The 16,583-nt window shown below is 38.1% G+C and overlaps 1 long non-coding RNA gene across 3 annotated transcripts in view; it reads right to left on the bottom strand.

The window, feature by feature from the left end:
* Positions 1–1,074: 1,074 nt before the first annotated feature.
* The window catches only part of LOC105710443 (uncharacterized), a 140,490-nt gene continuing 124,981 nt past the window's right edge, over positions 1,075–16,583 (bottom strand). For all 3 annotated transcript variants that reach the window (XR_010341216.1, XR_001105787.3, XR_001105788.3), the window contains one exon: positions 1,075–1,697. This is a non-coding gene — a long non-coding RNA (uncharacterized LOC105710443). The remainder of the gene's footprint in view (positions 1,698–16,583) is intronic.

Below are 16,583 nucleotides of genomic sequence, written 5' to 3'. Positions count from 1 at the left end.
CTGTTTCCCTTTTAAAATGGAATACTTTTAACAGTACCCAAGCCACCTTTTGAATGCTTTTCTGCTTAGAAACTTCTTCCACCAGATACTCTAAATCATCCTTCTCAAGTTTGAAGTTCCACAAATTTCTAGGGCAGGGGCAAAATGCTGCCAGTCTCTTTGCTAAAACATAACAAGAATCATCTTTGCTTTAGTTCCCAACAAGTTCCTCATCTCCATCTGAGACCACCTCGGCCTGGGCCTTATTGTTCATATCACTATCAGCATTTTTGTCACAGACGTTCAACAAGTCTCTAGGAAGTTCCAAACTTTCCCACTTTTTCCTGTCTTCTTCTGAGCCCTCCAAACTCTTTCAACCTCTGCCTGTTACCCAGTTCCAAAGTGGCTTCGACATTTTTGGGTATCTTTTCAGCAATGCCCCACTCTACTGGAACCAATTTATTGTATTAGTCCATTTTCATACTGCTGATAAAGACATACCCAAGACTGGAAAGAAAAAGAGGTTTAATTGGACTTACAATTCCACATGGCTGGGAAGGCCTCAGAATCATGGTGGGAGGTGAAAGGTACATCTTACATCACAGCAGCAAAAGAAAATCAGGAAGAAGCAAAAGTGGAAACTCCTGATAAACTCACCAGATCTCATGAGATTTATTCACTATCATGAAAATAGCAGGGGAAAGCCAGCCCCGATGATTCAATCACCTCCCCCTGGGTCCCTCCCATAATACATAGGAATTCTGGGAGACACAGTTCAAGTTGAGATTTGAATGGGAACACAGTCAAACCATATCACATATGTATTATTCACTGTATGCTTAGAATAAAATAGAGAAAATAAAATGTTATTTTATGATATTGTTATTTTATGTTATTGATATGTTATTTTATTCCTTATGATATTAAGGAAGAGAAAATATTCTTAATAACATTTTATTTTCTTTTCCTTAATATCATTAAGATTTCTGCTGGGCCATATAATATTATCCCCCCACCTTTTTTTAGCATGCAGTTTTCCTCCTGCAGCACCCCCGAAATCTAAGTGAAAGTGAATCACTAAGTGGAAGTGAATCATCATAGGGGTATTCATCCTCATCATCTTCATCTTGGATAGGCTGAGGAGGAAGAGGAAAAGGAAGAATTGGCCATACTGTCTCAGAGGTCGCAGAGGCAGAAGAAAATCCATGTATAGATGGACCCACACAGTTCAAAGCTGTGTTGTTCAAGAATCAACTGTACTTGGATTTACCTTATTGAAAGAATAAATTAAAAGAGATTTTGAACAACTTCAAGATTCCAGAATCTCTGCAAATTTGTTACTCAATAACTCTGATATTATGGTCACTTTATTTAAAAATATTGACTTTGGGGGTGCTGCAGGAGGAAAACAGCATGCTAAAAATAGGTGGGGGGATAATAGCATTACATGGCCCAGTGGAAACCTTTCAGAAATTAAGTAAGCTATGTTAACTCAATATATGCAGTTTCATCTTGAATTGGTCAGTTTAGATAGGTTGCTACAGTAACAAATAATTCCAAGATTTCAGAGATGTAAAAGACAGAAGTGTATTTCTTGCTCAAGCAGAGTCATCACTGGCCCAGGATGCTCTCCAGGGCAGCTGTCCTCCATATGTTGGCTGGGCATTCTCAGCTGCTTCAGTTTAATGGCATCTCCGTCTCCACATGTACCTCCATCACTGCCAAAGCCAAAGAAAGAGATTATGGAGAAACACACTCAACTCTTAAATGTTTCCTCCCAGATGTCCCGTCTCCTCCTGTTTCACTGGAACACAGGTCACATGGCCATACCTAACTTCAATGGAGCATAGAACTGTTCCTCCTGTAAGATCAGAGGTAGAGGGTAAGAATCAGATGCCATAACATCTAACATGGGTATCTTCAAACTTCATATGAACAACATGACTCAACAAATAGTTTTCAATGTGAAAAGTTTTAACTGAAATTATTTTTCTTTGCTTTAAGAAAACAAGATGCTTTATCAGCTTTTCTTTATTGTAACTTTTAGTAATATATTAAGCAACTGTCCATAATAGAAATGCAATATTTTAGCTATTTCAAATGTTTTCATTAGATTAGACAAGAGAAGTAACCATCTCATATTCATTATAAAATAAAATAGACAATACACAGCACATACACAGAAAGCCATAATCCAGCAGTCACATTTGAGTGTCAGTCCTGTCTGGTTTCTAGCTCTGATTTCACTTGCACTAGCCAAGTGATTGAATTAACCCTTGGGGGCTGCTGTTTCAGAGAACCCAGAGGCAATATGTCACAAAGTTTGGCCTGATAAGCAAATTAAATAATAAAAATGAAAATGATGTTAAATCTATAAATCAGAATGAGAAATAATATATTGCTGAAAATATGTATAATTTGAAAGGTAAGACTTCATTTAAAAAATAATCTGCCCTAAAATTTAAATTCCAGCTATTAATCAAAACATATGATTAGCTCTTATCATAATATCCAGTGATATGAAAAAGAGACTTGGCAGAGTTTTTGATCATGTTTAATTATTGCTTATTTTATAGTCTTATTAGCAACTGGAAATATCCACTTGAGTTCTTAAATAACCCTAATGAGTAGCATTTATGCAATCTCTTCTATGAGATCACTGTCATTTTTGGCTCCCAGGAAAAATCACGAGGTGGTCCAAAGTGAAAAGTTACTCAAATTAAACCCATCTGCAGATACTAACATAATAGAGCTAACTTGGATGTAAAAGGGAAAAACAATCAGAGTTTTACATAATAAATCTTGTTCCAGAAATAGGAAGGGCATATAGTCAAATTAACTGAACTATTTGGCTTTGCATTTAATGTCCACACTATGTGAATTGTCTAGTTATATTAAAATCTCATTTTAAAACTAAACATTAGTCTAATATTTCTATTTTTCATCACAGACTCAAGCAAAAAGAAGAAGAAGAGGAAGAGAAAGAGAGAATGAGGGAAAGGAAAGAGGACGTAAAGAAAAAGTGGAAGAAAAAGAAGTAAAAATGATTTGAAATGTAGTACATGAATCAGTTTGACAGATAAACTCCCATTTGAAGTGTATCTATTTGTAATCTTATGATTAGAAATGCATAGAAATGTCTTTCCTGGGCAATAAGATTGAAAGTGTTTTCTTCTCAGAAACATTTACAACTACAAACTAATTTACTATTACAAACTAATACAACGAGCCAAAGAAAAAGGATCAGACCAACAGACAACCTTATATATAACTCCTTGGAATAATTTTTGCTAATTTTATTTAAGCTAAGAAAGTAATTTCTTTCCATAAAGTGTCCTCTCTACCTTTCCCCAATTTTTTTCCTCTGACTGGACAAGACAATGTTCCAAAATAAATTTTCTTTTCTGGTACAGCCCTTCTGTATTCTTGCTTCTTAACCAACTGTGTGCTTCCAAACTGTATTTTCATTCAGCCTTATGATAAGAAAATTCATTCTGTATTAATTTTTTTAAAACCTTCTCTAACATTATATTATATTACTCTTCAAAGTTTCATTGGGAGACATTCTTAACAGTTGATTATCATTCAAGAAGAGTAAAAATTTGCAATCTACAAGTTCAGTGCAATCCCCATCAAAATACCACCATAATTCTTCACAGAATTACAAAAAAAAACAATTATAAAATTCATATGGAACCAAAAAAGAGCCTGCATAGCCAAAGCAAGACTAGGCAAAAAGAATCAGTCTAGAGGCATCACACTACCTGATTTCAAACTATGTTATAAAACCATAGTCACTAAAATAGCATGGTACTTTTATAAAAATAGGCACATAGACCAATGGAACAGAATAGAGAACCCAGAAATAAACCCAAATACTTACAGCCAACTGATCTTCACAAAACAAACAAAAATATAAAGTGGGAAAAAGACACCCTTTTCAACAAATGGCACTGGGATAATTAGCAAGTCACATGCAAGAAAACGAAACTGGATCCTCATCTCTCACTTTATACAAAAATCAACTCAAGATGGATTAAGGACCTGAAATTATAAAAATTCTAGAAGATAATATTGGAAAAACCCTTCTAGACATTGACTTAGGCAAGGATTTCATGCCCAAGAACCCAAAAGCAAATGCAATAAAAACAAAGATAAATAGCTGGGAACTAATTAAACTAAAGAGAGTGGGAGAAAATCTTCACAATCTATACATCTGACAAAGGACTAATATCCAGAATCTACAACAAACTCAAACAAATCAGTAAGAAAAACAAACAATCCCACTAAGAAGAATAAAAATTTAAGAAAAAAAGTAACAAAATAATCTGGACTGAACTTGGAATCCTTAAAAAGCAATGGAACATTTCTTAAATATGTTTCTAATTTTGGTCACTAAAATACAAGAGCATCTTACTAATGAGGTACATTTTCTCTGTAGCCTATATGTGGAAATTCAGTTTTGTGAAATAGTTTGACTCATCAATTCTTTTTCCCCTTAGCATTTTTTTGTAAAAGAAACACTACACATATTCACATACATACTGAGTAGCCGAAACTTTGTTCTGGCTCTGCCAGATAACAGCATGTTTCCATTAAAAGAGTTGGCATAAGACAGCAAATATATGGAACATACTGACTGCCTATCACCTACCAATTAAATTGATATGATTTCTCCTATGGCTACAAAGGTTTGAGGCAATCTGTGGATCCTGAAATTGAACAGTGTTATCAAGCGGGCTCACCAAACAGCTTTTGCTGGCAAATAAAGCTGTAAAAAATAAACTGTAAGGACAATTTGGAACTTGAACCTGAGATGCAGCCACCCAGCACCAGGTTGGTAATCCAGCTTGCTACTTAGAGACACGCTTCCCATGAGAGGTATGACAATCCTGGGAAATGAAGTCCTAAAGTTGTCTCACAATGCAGATCATCACTAGACAATGTATATAATCCTGCTCTTTCATGAAAGAAATCTGATCGCTCATGAAAGATGAAAACATTGCTGACTTTTCACACCACTTTGAACTTAGCAGAAGTTAGAATGATGTAGTTGTTGTCCTATTTGTTTTTAGTATTAAATCTCTTTCGATTGACTATTCTCTTATTTAGGAACAAGGTGGGCCTTACTCAAACATAATGAATATAATTTGTGGTTGACTGGGAAAATTCCCTCTGCCTCAAAATGATCTTCCCTCTAACATTTTGCTGATTCCACAAACTCCACTACAAGCCCCTTTGGTTCCTGCTAAGAGAAGCCTACGCCCTCAAGATCTCCTTAAATGTCAATTACTGCAGGAAAGGTGTCACTCTGTGCTCTAATTCTAGCTAATTTGGAGTCGATTTGTGAAGGAGCTTTTATTCTTTCCAATAGGGGTTAGCAAACCATGGACTGTAAGCCAGAGATGGTTTTGCGGCGAAAGCCAAGTGGAGCTGAGTAGTTGAGGCAGAGACAGCATGGACCACAGAACCTAAAAGACTTAAACCTGGCCCTTTACAGAAAAAGTGTACCAATTTCTGATACAGAGCAATGGGCCTCTTCAGCACCTCAGGCGTGGACAAAATAAAGAGGAAATGGGGATATGAAGTAAGAATGCTTTACCCTTGAGGGGAACTCTGTTTAAACACACACACACACACACACACACACACACACACACACACTCTCTCTCTCTCTCTCTCTCTCTCTCTCTCTCTCTCTCTCATGTCTGAGCAATACTCTGATTTTAAGAAAGGATCTTTTGTAGGTCGGGTGTGGTGGCTCACACCTGTAATCCCAGCACTCTGGGAGGCTAAGGTGGGCAGATCACGAGGTCAGGAGTTCGAGACCAGCCTGGTCAACATGGTGAAATCCCGTCTCTACTAAAAACACATAAAAATTAGCCGAGTGTGGTGGCATGTTTCTGTAATCCCAGGTACTCAGGAAGCTGAAGCAGGAGAATCACTTGAATCCAGAAGGCGGAGTTGCAGTGAACCGAGATTGCACCACTGCACTCCAGGCTGGGTGACATAGCAAGACTCTGTCTCAAAAAAAAAAAAAGAAAGAAAGGACCTTTGCATAACTAATTCTCACAAAATTACCTGCAGAGATTGATATCATGGACTCTGGTACATGTAGGTGCTCAAGAAGTATCTGTTGGATGCATACATTCACTCATCCAGCAAATAGTGTATCAAGACTTATTATATGCAAGGCACTATTATAGGAGAATGTGAAAAGAGCAGTAAGTCAGGAAAAAGTAAATTCTACTCTCATAAGTTTTCATTCTAGTGTGGGGAGACAAAAATAAACATGTAATTTTACAAAGGATTAAATAATAATATGTTAGTACAAAAAACAGTGGAGAGGTACAATTTTACAGAGCGGTCACAGAAGGCCTCCCTGATCCCAAGACATTTGAGCAGAAACCTGTAGGAAGTGAGGGAAGCTACAGCCTACCTGGGGCAATTGCAAAGGCTCTGAGGTGCTAAGGAGCTTGGTGGATCCCAAGAAGCCACTGTGGCTAAAACACATTGAGGGAAGGGTTATGGCAGGTCAGAGGTCAGACAGGGAACCAAAGCAGCAGCAGTTAGAGCCCTGAGGGCCACATGAGAAACCTGGAATTTTACTCAGAGCTATGATAAGTTTTAAGAAAAGGAGGAGACACACCTCACTTGCACTGAGGATAATCTCTCTGCCTACTGTGTGGAGCACGGACTGTGGGAAGACAAAGGTAAATATCTTTATAGAGTAGACCAATTGCTATGAAATCAAACCAACAACAAAACACTTCTTCAACATAGTAGGCTCTTTCTCCTTTGGGAAAACACATTAACAAACTTGTCTGGTTATTAAATATAAACCCCACATGGCACCTCCACCTTGAACATATCCTAGAAGGCAGAGGTATAAAAAGAGAAAAGTTAAATTGGCCTTTACAATGAATTGACAAAAGTATTTTGTATTCCCTACAAGGTAGGGAAGACACAGATTTGGGATACGCTGATGTGGGATAAAGAAGAAGATTCTGGGAGAAAGAAGTAACCTGACCCACAGAACTGCTGGCAGGGACCTAAGAAGGCACCAGAGGTGGAGCTGGCCTGAGACTTTGAGCATAATGATGTGTAATATTCTATTTTAAGCTGTTTACTTCTCTCTGTGTTGAAATGTAACAACCCCACGCACACTCTCCATTAATCTCAAACATTCATGAAATATATCTGCTATGCACAATTATTTGGCACTAGTGATGTTTTAGAAAATTTTGAAAGAGGAGCAAGAGAGAAGGAGCCTTCATCATAGCCTGCATCAGGAGAAACGTATGTTCTCCCATTCTTTCCACCAAGAAAAAAAAGTGCTCAAAAATACTCGTGACGACATGCCATTGTGTGGATTAGGAAATCAAGATACTTCATTTAGAAGTTTTTTAAGGGTCATTCCAGAATGCTAGAGGATTTGTAGTCCATCATTTTAAGAGCCAAAACTTTGGTCACATATTCAAGTTCAAATTAAGGATATCAAGGCACTAATAAGATAAATAGCCTTGCATACAGGTCAGATAGAAGTCATAAACTGGTTCCCTGGTAAAGCTAGGGCCCAAGCCTAGTCTTCTAACTCCATGTCAAGTCCACTCCACCATAGCTGCCTTGCCAACACAACCTTTCCTAAGTCCAAATGTGTTGCTGTGCATTGCACCATATTTCCAGAGACTCAAGTCACTTCCTGAAAGAAATTACTCATATAGGAAAGCAGACTAGCAGTTATTGCAAATAACTCCAAGACTCTCATCTAAAGAGCAGCTATACCTTCCTGAAAGGCATGCTCCAAGGTAAATAAATCCTTTGGATCTAAGACTATCTTTCAGCACACGCAACAACACTTTCAGCTCGTTGATCCACAAGTGATAAAGGAAATGAAAAGTTTGGCCATCCAAAATGGGGTGCTCAAAGGGATTCTTTTAAGGTCTAGGCTGCACCGGATAGTTCTGCTCGTCCCCACCAAAGTTAGCCTCTGCCAAAGAAATACTCCCAGCTCTGGTCATCTCACATGGCTACAACCCCCCAGAGTAGAAGGCCCAGGAAAGAATCACATGCTCAGAAAGGCCCCATAATTAGGCACATTCACTGGGAATGGTGTTTAAGTTATCAACCATCATGTACAAGAAGAATTAACAAAATTCTGTATATTTTTAAAACTTTTTATAGAATCATACATTACTAACATTTCAAATACAAGAACGAAACTGACCAAGCTTTAAACTGACTTAATTTTAAGACTTGCATAAGTTACTTAGCCTCTCTGAGGCCATTACCAATAAAATGGAGATCACAGTGTCTACTTTATATGATAGTTCTCATAATTGGAGGTAATGTATATATAGTGTGTAGCACTATGCCTGGCATAGAGGTGGGGTTCAATAAGTAGTGCCCATTATTATTAATTAATAGTAATAGTAATATTAATTACTTAAAGTAAGCAGAGCTGATCTCATGCTGAGGTCATGCTGAGAGCCACCCACCTGATTTGTGGAGCACCCTTCAGTACTTGCTGACAATAGTCAAGTTTCAACTTAAGCGTGCTATATACTTCCATAGGTAACTTCTCCTTTCCAGAATACAAAATTCCAAGAGGCACAACATGGTCAAGATAACAATAGGGCTTCACATTTCTACAAGCAGCATAAATGCCTCTCAGAACTATAATCTGTTTCTGTCCCCAAACTAAGACATTGTATAAATATCATAACCTTGGCTATCGCCAGGAAACCTCTCATAAAGACCAGATTTGAAAAACAAAAATGGTAATTTACTTACTTCTTACCAGGACAAACCCTTGCAATCTTTATTTAAAGGACTAATGGTGACAAAGTCAAAACTGAATGCAGTAAGTAATTCTGGAACTGTTTGGGTCAGAATGGCCAGGCAATAGAAGGCCCTGGGCAACTCAGCCTGAGCAACTGTCCTGGGAAATGTTTCAAAAGAAAGGTTGGCACAGAAGACCACACAGATCTCAAGGCAGGAGATCTCAAGTCAATTCTGCTCCATACACAGTAAAGGAAATAAGCTTCTGATTTATGATTATCCAGTAAACTGACAATTAAATATGGGAGTATTTTCGGTTTTATTGTTTGTTTATTTATTTCAAGAATTAACTTGTTCCTTCTTTATACAAGTTCCCAATATAGAGAGTAAATGAGGCAGTTGGGACTCCCATAGACTACCAAGTGACCTGCATTCAGTAAGTTTTCACTGCACTCATGATCTCATTACAGACAAGCTTTGCTATGGGCAGAATGAATAGGGATCCCTATGCGAAATCTTAAAGCTTGATTAGTCTTTAGCAACCCCTCCTCTCCTCTCAACTGCCTCTCTTTCAGTAATACCCTAAACTTCTCCAGTGCTCAGGATTCTCATATTTTTCCCTGGTCACCAACTCTACCAGCAGCCCACTCCATCCTGGCATCCTGAGGAAGGACCCCCAGTTTGCGCCCTTATAGTCCCCCATCCTCACCTCTCATAACAAATTGTACCTGTTCTAAGTTGCATTATTCTTTACAAGATCTACCCTCTGCTGACCTGCTAATAAAAGACAGTGATGTCTCCCCCACATAAGGGATTTTCATTTGGATCTAATCTAATGCTTAGATTTCAAAGGAGAGACTATAGTGGCAGAAAATTTGAAAACTGGCACAAGAGATATTTGAGGTATTCACACACACCCTCACTTATTCATTCATAAAGCATGTATTCAACACCCACAGTGGATTAAGAATCAATCGGGGATAGAGCAGTTACAAAGACCATGAATGCAGTGTGTGATGAGGGACTAGCTCAGGGCTAATTTGCCTGGACACATAAAGCAGGGGAAAGGCTGCGCTCAGCCAGAGCCCAGAATCTCTAACTAAGTCAACCCATACCCATTGCATCACACTGCTACCCAGCAACAGAGTACCAACTGCAATAAAGCATTTCTAGTTGCAGATAAAAATTAATTGAAAAATGCAGAAGATATCATTCTTGCCCTCAAAAATATCCCTATCAAATGGGAAAGACAAAAAAACAGTTTATTATAATACAAACAGATATAGGCATATTATTGGTCTAATCAAATACCTCTAAAACCAGACAAATATCAGGAATTTAAAAGAATTTTATCCCCTAGCAACAGAATGCAAGTACCATATCATGCTAATAGCCCGTAATAGTATTGGCAGTTACCTTGTGCCCATCAGAAGCAAAATTTTAAAGATGTTCTCCAATTGGAAACTAACGATCAAACCCTTAATCCTTGTCCTGTTACATAGAAGCTCACAATCTAGCAGGGGAAACGGATAATATTTATAACAATGTGATAATTGGCATGAGAGAACTGACAAGCTACTGTTTCCAAGAGATGGAAACAACCAAAGTGTCTGTTGATGGATAAATGAATAAAAGAGCCATGACTAATGGTTTTTTAAAAAGAAAGATCTTGTCATTTGCCACCACATGGATGAGCCTAGAGGACATGCTAAGTGAAACAAGCCAGACATAGAAAAATATTACGTGATCTCACTTATATGTGGAATCTTTTTAAAAAGTCAAACATAGAGAGTTAGAGAATTAAACAGTGGTCTTGGAAGGTGTAATTGAAGAGATGTAGGTCAGAGGATACAACATATCATACCAAATAGGTCAAATGAATAAGTCTAGAGATCTAACATGCAACATCAGAAGGATAGGCAACAACATTGTACTGTATTTGGAATTCTTGCAAAATGAGATTTTAGCTGCTCTCTTCACAAAAACAAACATAATGGGTAATGAGATGATGGATATGTTAATTTACTTCATGATAGTAACCATTTTGTAATCTATATGCATTCCCTAATATCATATTGTATACTTTAAATATATACAATAAAATTTATTTTTTAAAATACCATTCAGTACAGAGGTATGGGCAAGGACCTCATGACTAAAACACGAAAAGCTATGGCAACAAAAGCCAAAGTAGACAAAAGGAATCTAATTAAACTTAAGAGACTGCACAGCAAAAGAAACTCTCAATAGAGTGAACTGGTAACCAACAGAATGGGAAAAAAATATTTGCAATCTACCAATTTGACAAAGGGCTGCTATCCAGAATCTATGGAGAACTAAAACAAATTTACAAGAATAAAACAAACAGCCCCATCAAAAAGTGAGCAAAGGATATGAACAGACACTTCTCAAAAGAAGACATTTATGCAGCCAACAAACATATGGAAAAAAAACTCATTATCACTGGTCATTAGAGAAATGCAAATCAAAACCACATTGAGATACTATCTCATGCCAGTTAGAATGGCGATCACTAAAAAATCTGGAGACAACAGATGCTGGAGAGGATGTGGAGAAATAGTAACACTTTTACACTGTTGGTGGGAGTGTAAATTAATTCAACCATTGTGGAAGACAGTGTGGCAATTCCTTGGGATCTAGAAATAGGAAGTCCCTTTGACCCAGGTATATACCCAAAGGATCATAAATCATTCTATTATAAAGATGCATGCACACGTATGTTCATTGCAGCACTGTTTACAATAGCAAATACCTGGTACCAACCCAAGTGCCCATCAATGATAGATTGAATAAAGAAAATTTGGCATATATACACCATGGAATACTATGCAGCCATAAAAAGGATGAGTTCATGTCCTTTGCAGGGACATGAATGAAGCTGGAAATCATCATTCTCAGCAAACTGACACAAGAACAGAAAACCAAACACCGTATGTTCTCACTCACAAGTGGGTGTTAAACAATGAGAACACATGGACACAGGAAGGGGAACATCACACACTGGGACCTGGGAGGGGGGGAGCTAGAGGAGGAATAGCAGGGGGTGGGGGCATTGGGGAGGGATAGCATTAGGAGAAATACCTAATGTAGATGACGGGGCAATGGATGCAGCAAACCACCACCATGGCACATGTATACCTATGTAACAAACCTGCATGATCTGCACATGTACCCCAGAACTTAAAGTACAGTTAAAAAAAAGAAAGAGTTAAAAAATTTTTTTAAATAAAGACTCAGGGAGAAGATGGCCATCTACAAGCCAAGGAAAGAGGCCTCAGAAAAAATCCAACTACTTAACTGTGAGAAAATATGTTTCTGTTGAAGCCACAGTTGTACTTTCTTATGGCAGCCCCAGCAAACTAACACAGTAAGTAAAATCCAAACTTTTTATTATGTCTCACAAAGCCCTATGATTAGGTCCTGCCCAAATTTCTCTTGTTCTTTAAACACTAGCCATCCTGATCTTCTAGAGATTCCTTGATGATAGAACTTGTTGTGATGTTTCAGAGTTTTTATACACATTGTTCTCTGTTTCTGATAGGATAGTTTTATTTTCATTTTCTTAGAAATCTCAGTACTGTTTTTCATAATGACTGCACCAATCTGCATTCCCACCAACAGTGTACCGGGTTTCTTTGTCTCCACACACTCACCAACATTTATTATCTTTTGACTTTTTGAAAATTGCAATCCAAGAGGTGTGAGGTGACACCTTGTGATTCTTGATTTGCATTTCCCTGATGATTAATGATGTTGAGCACCCTTTCATCTATTGGACATTTTTAATCTTCTTTGGAGAAATGTCTACTAGGGTCCTTTGCCCAATTAACTGGGGTTTTTTTTATACTATTGAGTTGTGTGTGTTATTTATAAATTTTGGATATTAACCACCCATCAGATAAATGGTTTACAAATTTTTTTTTCCATTGGGAATTGGAGGAGGGGAGCTACTTTTTACTTTGTTGATTATTTTCTTTGCAGCGCCTTCCTGTGTCTTTACATGGTCTTCCCTCTGTACCCATCTGTGTCCTAACTCTCCTTACAAGGACACCAGTCATATTGGATTAGAGTCCACACTAATGACTTCATTTTAACTTAATTACCTCTTTTAAGAATGTATTTCCAAGTGCAGCTACATTCTGAGGTACTGGGGATCAGGACTTCAACATAAGGATTTGGTGGGGACACAATGGAGTCCATAACACTTATGCAAATAAAGCCATTAAGAGGATTTAAGCAAGAAAATGGCATAATCCAATATGTTTTTTAAGAGTAGTAAGGCAGATAAAAGTAAAGAAGAGGAGAAGTGGTGATGGGAAGATGAGTTTGAAGATTATTTCAGTAATCTAGACCCCAAAAGAGACATTCCTCACCTGGAACCCACAGGTAGGCTAGGATATGCTGTATTTATAGAATCACATGAGGATGCATATGTACCCATAATGAAATTTAGTCTGAAAGTGCCATCATATCCCAGAAGCACAGTGCAATAGCCAAAATAAGTAAAACCTAATTAACAAATCCCGTGGTTTACTCATATTACTCAAAGGAATTCCAACAGAAAACGCATAAAAGCATTTGCTAAAATCTTTTGTTCTCCTGCTCACTTTGCTCCTTTCCTAGAGGTATTCCAGCATCTCTCTCCTCAAAACCCTCAGGGAGAAATACTCCTCCATCACTCCTCTATTGCCTTCTTCTTCCATCAGAAGAAGAGCCCTATCTTTTCTCTCTGAGAACTTTATCAGGTACATCAAATTTGCTTTTCTTTTGCAAAAACAAGTATTTGGAGAGAGATAAAAATCCCTTCACTTAAACTGAGGATTCTATTTTTTAGACAGGGAGGCTGTGGGGAAAATCTCTGAACATTCCCACATTAATCATTTTTGTCCAATTTCATGCATTCTTTCTTCTTAAAGAGTCTTGATTTTTTTCAGTTTCTCAAAGTGTTTAGTAAATATGTTTGATGGGTAGTAAATAACTATCAAAAGAAAAAGAATGTGGTAGGGGGAGATGGGGAGAGATTGCAATTGTCTTGGAACTGAGCAAGGCCATCTACCATTCTCTAACAGTCAGACTGGTCCTAAATAGACCAGCACATCTATGGTTATGCATCCTGCCCACATTGCATTCCAAAACCAACTGTGCACTGAAGAGACTTCAATCAAAGCTAATACAGTGACAAGATATTTCCTCAAAGGAAAGGTTCTTATAAATAAATGTATTTTGCTCTGAACATGATTCACTAAGAAACCTTGAGTAGCCTGCTGATTTGGGTCATCCAATCTAGTACTAAGTGATCTTTTCATTCCACTTAAATAAGACGTTAATGAAGGTATGTAAAAGATTATTCTCTCGGACCACAAATCTACTGTGTATAGACGATTAGGAGACGCTGTGATAAGAAAGGCTACAAGAGAAGGAAATAAAATGTGCCTTAACCTCATCTTCTTTTCCCAGCTAATTTCTTCCCAACCACCTAACTGAGGGCTTATTTCTTTGTGAGCCCTCAGTCTAGGCTTAGCAAATGTCACATCTCCTGTTTCCACAGTATCTTATCAGTTCTCCCACTTCAGTTACCACATTGTTATAAATATTATCTGCTTCCCCTACTAGATTGTGAGCTTCTATAGAGCAGGACCAGGATCCTTTTTCATTGCTGTTGTTGCTTTCTGAGTACCTAGCAATTCAATACTTCAAATATTTACAAAGTAGGTAAATACTCACTGACAAACCTGACTTCAAATTTCATGCCATTTCCTTTATACTACCCTGGATCTTAGAATGAAAAGATCTAAGTACATTGGCAATGATTTAGAATCTGGGGAGTTTTTCAGAGAAGCTAATTCTAAACAAGAACTGTGGGTATCCTCAGCTCAATCCTGCCTAAGGATTAAGTAGCTGAGCCCATTTTCTTGGAAAGCATTAGGGGTCAGAGGCAGTAAGTTGATGGGAGCTGGTAGAGGAACTAAAGAAAAGAGGCTTCGCCCATTCTTCAGTCATCTATGGAAGCATGTTCTCATATTACTCGACCTTTCAAAGGGAACTTCCCAAACTGCTTTTAATATAGCCCGTCCAAAGTTTCCCTCTGAATCAGTCAAGAGCCATCTAGTTGTGGGTAGAACAACACTAAGTTATTGCAATACTGTTTTTCTTAAGTATCATGAATATTACAACATCTCAATGAAGCTATTCATGGTTTGAGCCTCCTGAATCATGTTACATAGAAGTCCAACATCTGAGACTCATTTTGTGGAAGCAAAAAAAATTGAACCCTTCTATGAATCCACCTGCGTCAGAACTACCTACTAGATAGGCTTGTGAAATGCAGATATTTAGGTCTACCTGAGACCTAGGCAATAAGATTCTCTGAGGTTGAGGGCTAACAAGATCCTGGGTAATCCCATCTATTTAGACTCAGTTCACAGATTGTATCTTTTTTTCTTTTTTTTTTTTTTTTTTTTTTGAGCTGGAATCTCACTCTGTCACTCAGGCTGGAGTACAGTGGTGCAAACTCAGCTCACTGCAACCTCCACTTCCTGGGTTCAAGCAATTCTCATGTCTCAGCCTCCTGAGCAGATATTATATCTTCCAAGAAATCTTTTTGGACCTTCGGCCTGGATATTGAGCTACCCCTAATGCCTCCTCTCATTGTGATTACCATTGTGATTACTCATGTTATCTGTCTCCTGTGACACACTGGGTTCCAAGAGGGCAGCAGCTTTGTCTTGTTCACATCTGACCTCCAGGGTTTTGAACAGTGATGATTAGTTTAATGAATGAATCTTATGCACTATAAGATTCATTCAACATGCAAGATACTCTGAGGTCTGACCTCCGTCTACCTCTCCATCTTCTCCCTGCAACTCTTTTTCACACTCCTCTATTTCCTATGCTGTTGCTTGATTTGTCCCCTCTTGTGAACTCCTATCACTTGTGTCATCTCCTCCATTCACACCATCCCCCATGCCCCACTCCCTGCCACTGGATAATTCCTATTCATTCTTTCTAAGTTTCAAATCAGCCACCTACTCCTTTCAGGAAGTTTCCCCCACGCACACTACCCAAGAATATCTTCTCTTCCCTAGGATCAGGAACAGACTATTCATATTTTCATCTTTTCTTTTACTGATTACCTCTCTTGATGTTGGTCTCCTACATTAGACTATGAACTACTTGGGGATGCAGACCATACCTTATTCATCGATCCATCCCTAGTTTCTACTCCAGTTCTTGCATAGAGTAGCTGTTCAGAAAGTTACTATTAAAGAATGAATGGACGGGCAAACAGAGCCAAACATTCAGGCACATCTGAAAACCAAAGCAGGAACAAATGCATCTGAACACTGCCCAAACAAGAGTTGAGGGCCTGTTTGTATAAGTCAGGCATCTTATCACATTGGCCAGGAAAGGATAAGCCAAAAAGGACTGACATGTGCATCACTTCAAACCAGGTAGAGGAGAAGCTGAGGAGTCTAAGGCTCATTAACTAAATCATAGTGAGAAACTAGCTCATAAGCCTAGGTACAGGTCAGTGACCAGGTATGGTGGCCAGAGAACATGGAGGAAAGTAAAGAAGTCAGGGAGAGAGGGACCCAAGACCAAACCCATAAGAGAGTGAGTCAATCCTTGTGGCTTTCGAGTTAGCATAACCCCAGCTGCTTTTAATCATAGCTTCTTAAAGTGACAATGCTCCCAGGACAGGATCTGTCACTAAGTTTTAGGTTAAAAGAATGAAAATCATATTGTGTTTTTTACTAAAAATTCTAGCATTTTAGTTTTCTATTGCTGCTTTAACAAATTAT

The sequence above is a fragment of the Aotus nancymaae genome, unplaced genomic scaffold (genome assembly GCF_030222135.1).
Source record: "Aotus nancymaae isolate 86718 unplaced genomic scaffold, 86718_ANA_hifiasm-v0.15.2.pri h1tg000007l, whole genome shotgun sequence".
Lineage (NCBI taxonomy): Eukaryota > Metazoa > Chordata > Mammalia > Primates > Aotidae > Aotus > Aotus nancymaae.
The sequence above is the reverse complement of the archived record's forward strand: the minus strand, read 5'-3'. Positions and strand labels throughout refer to the sequence as shown.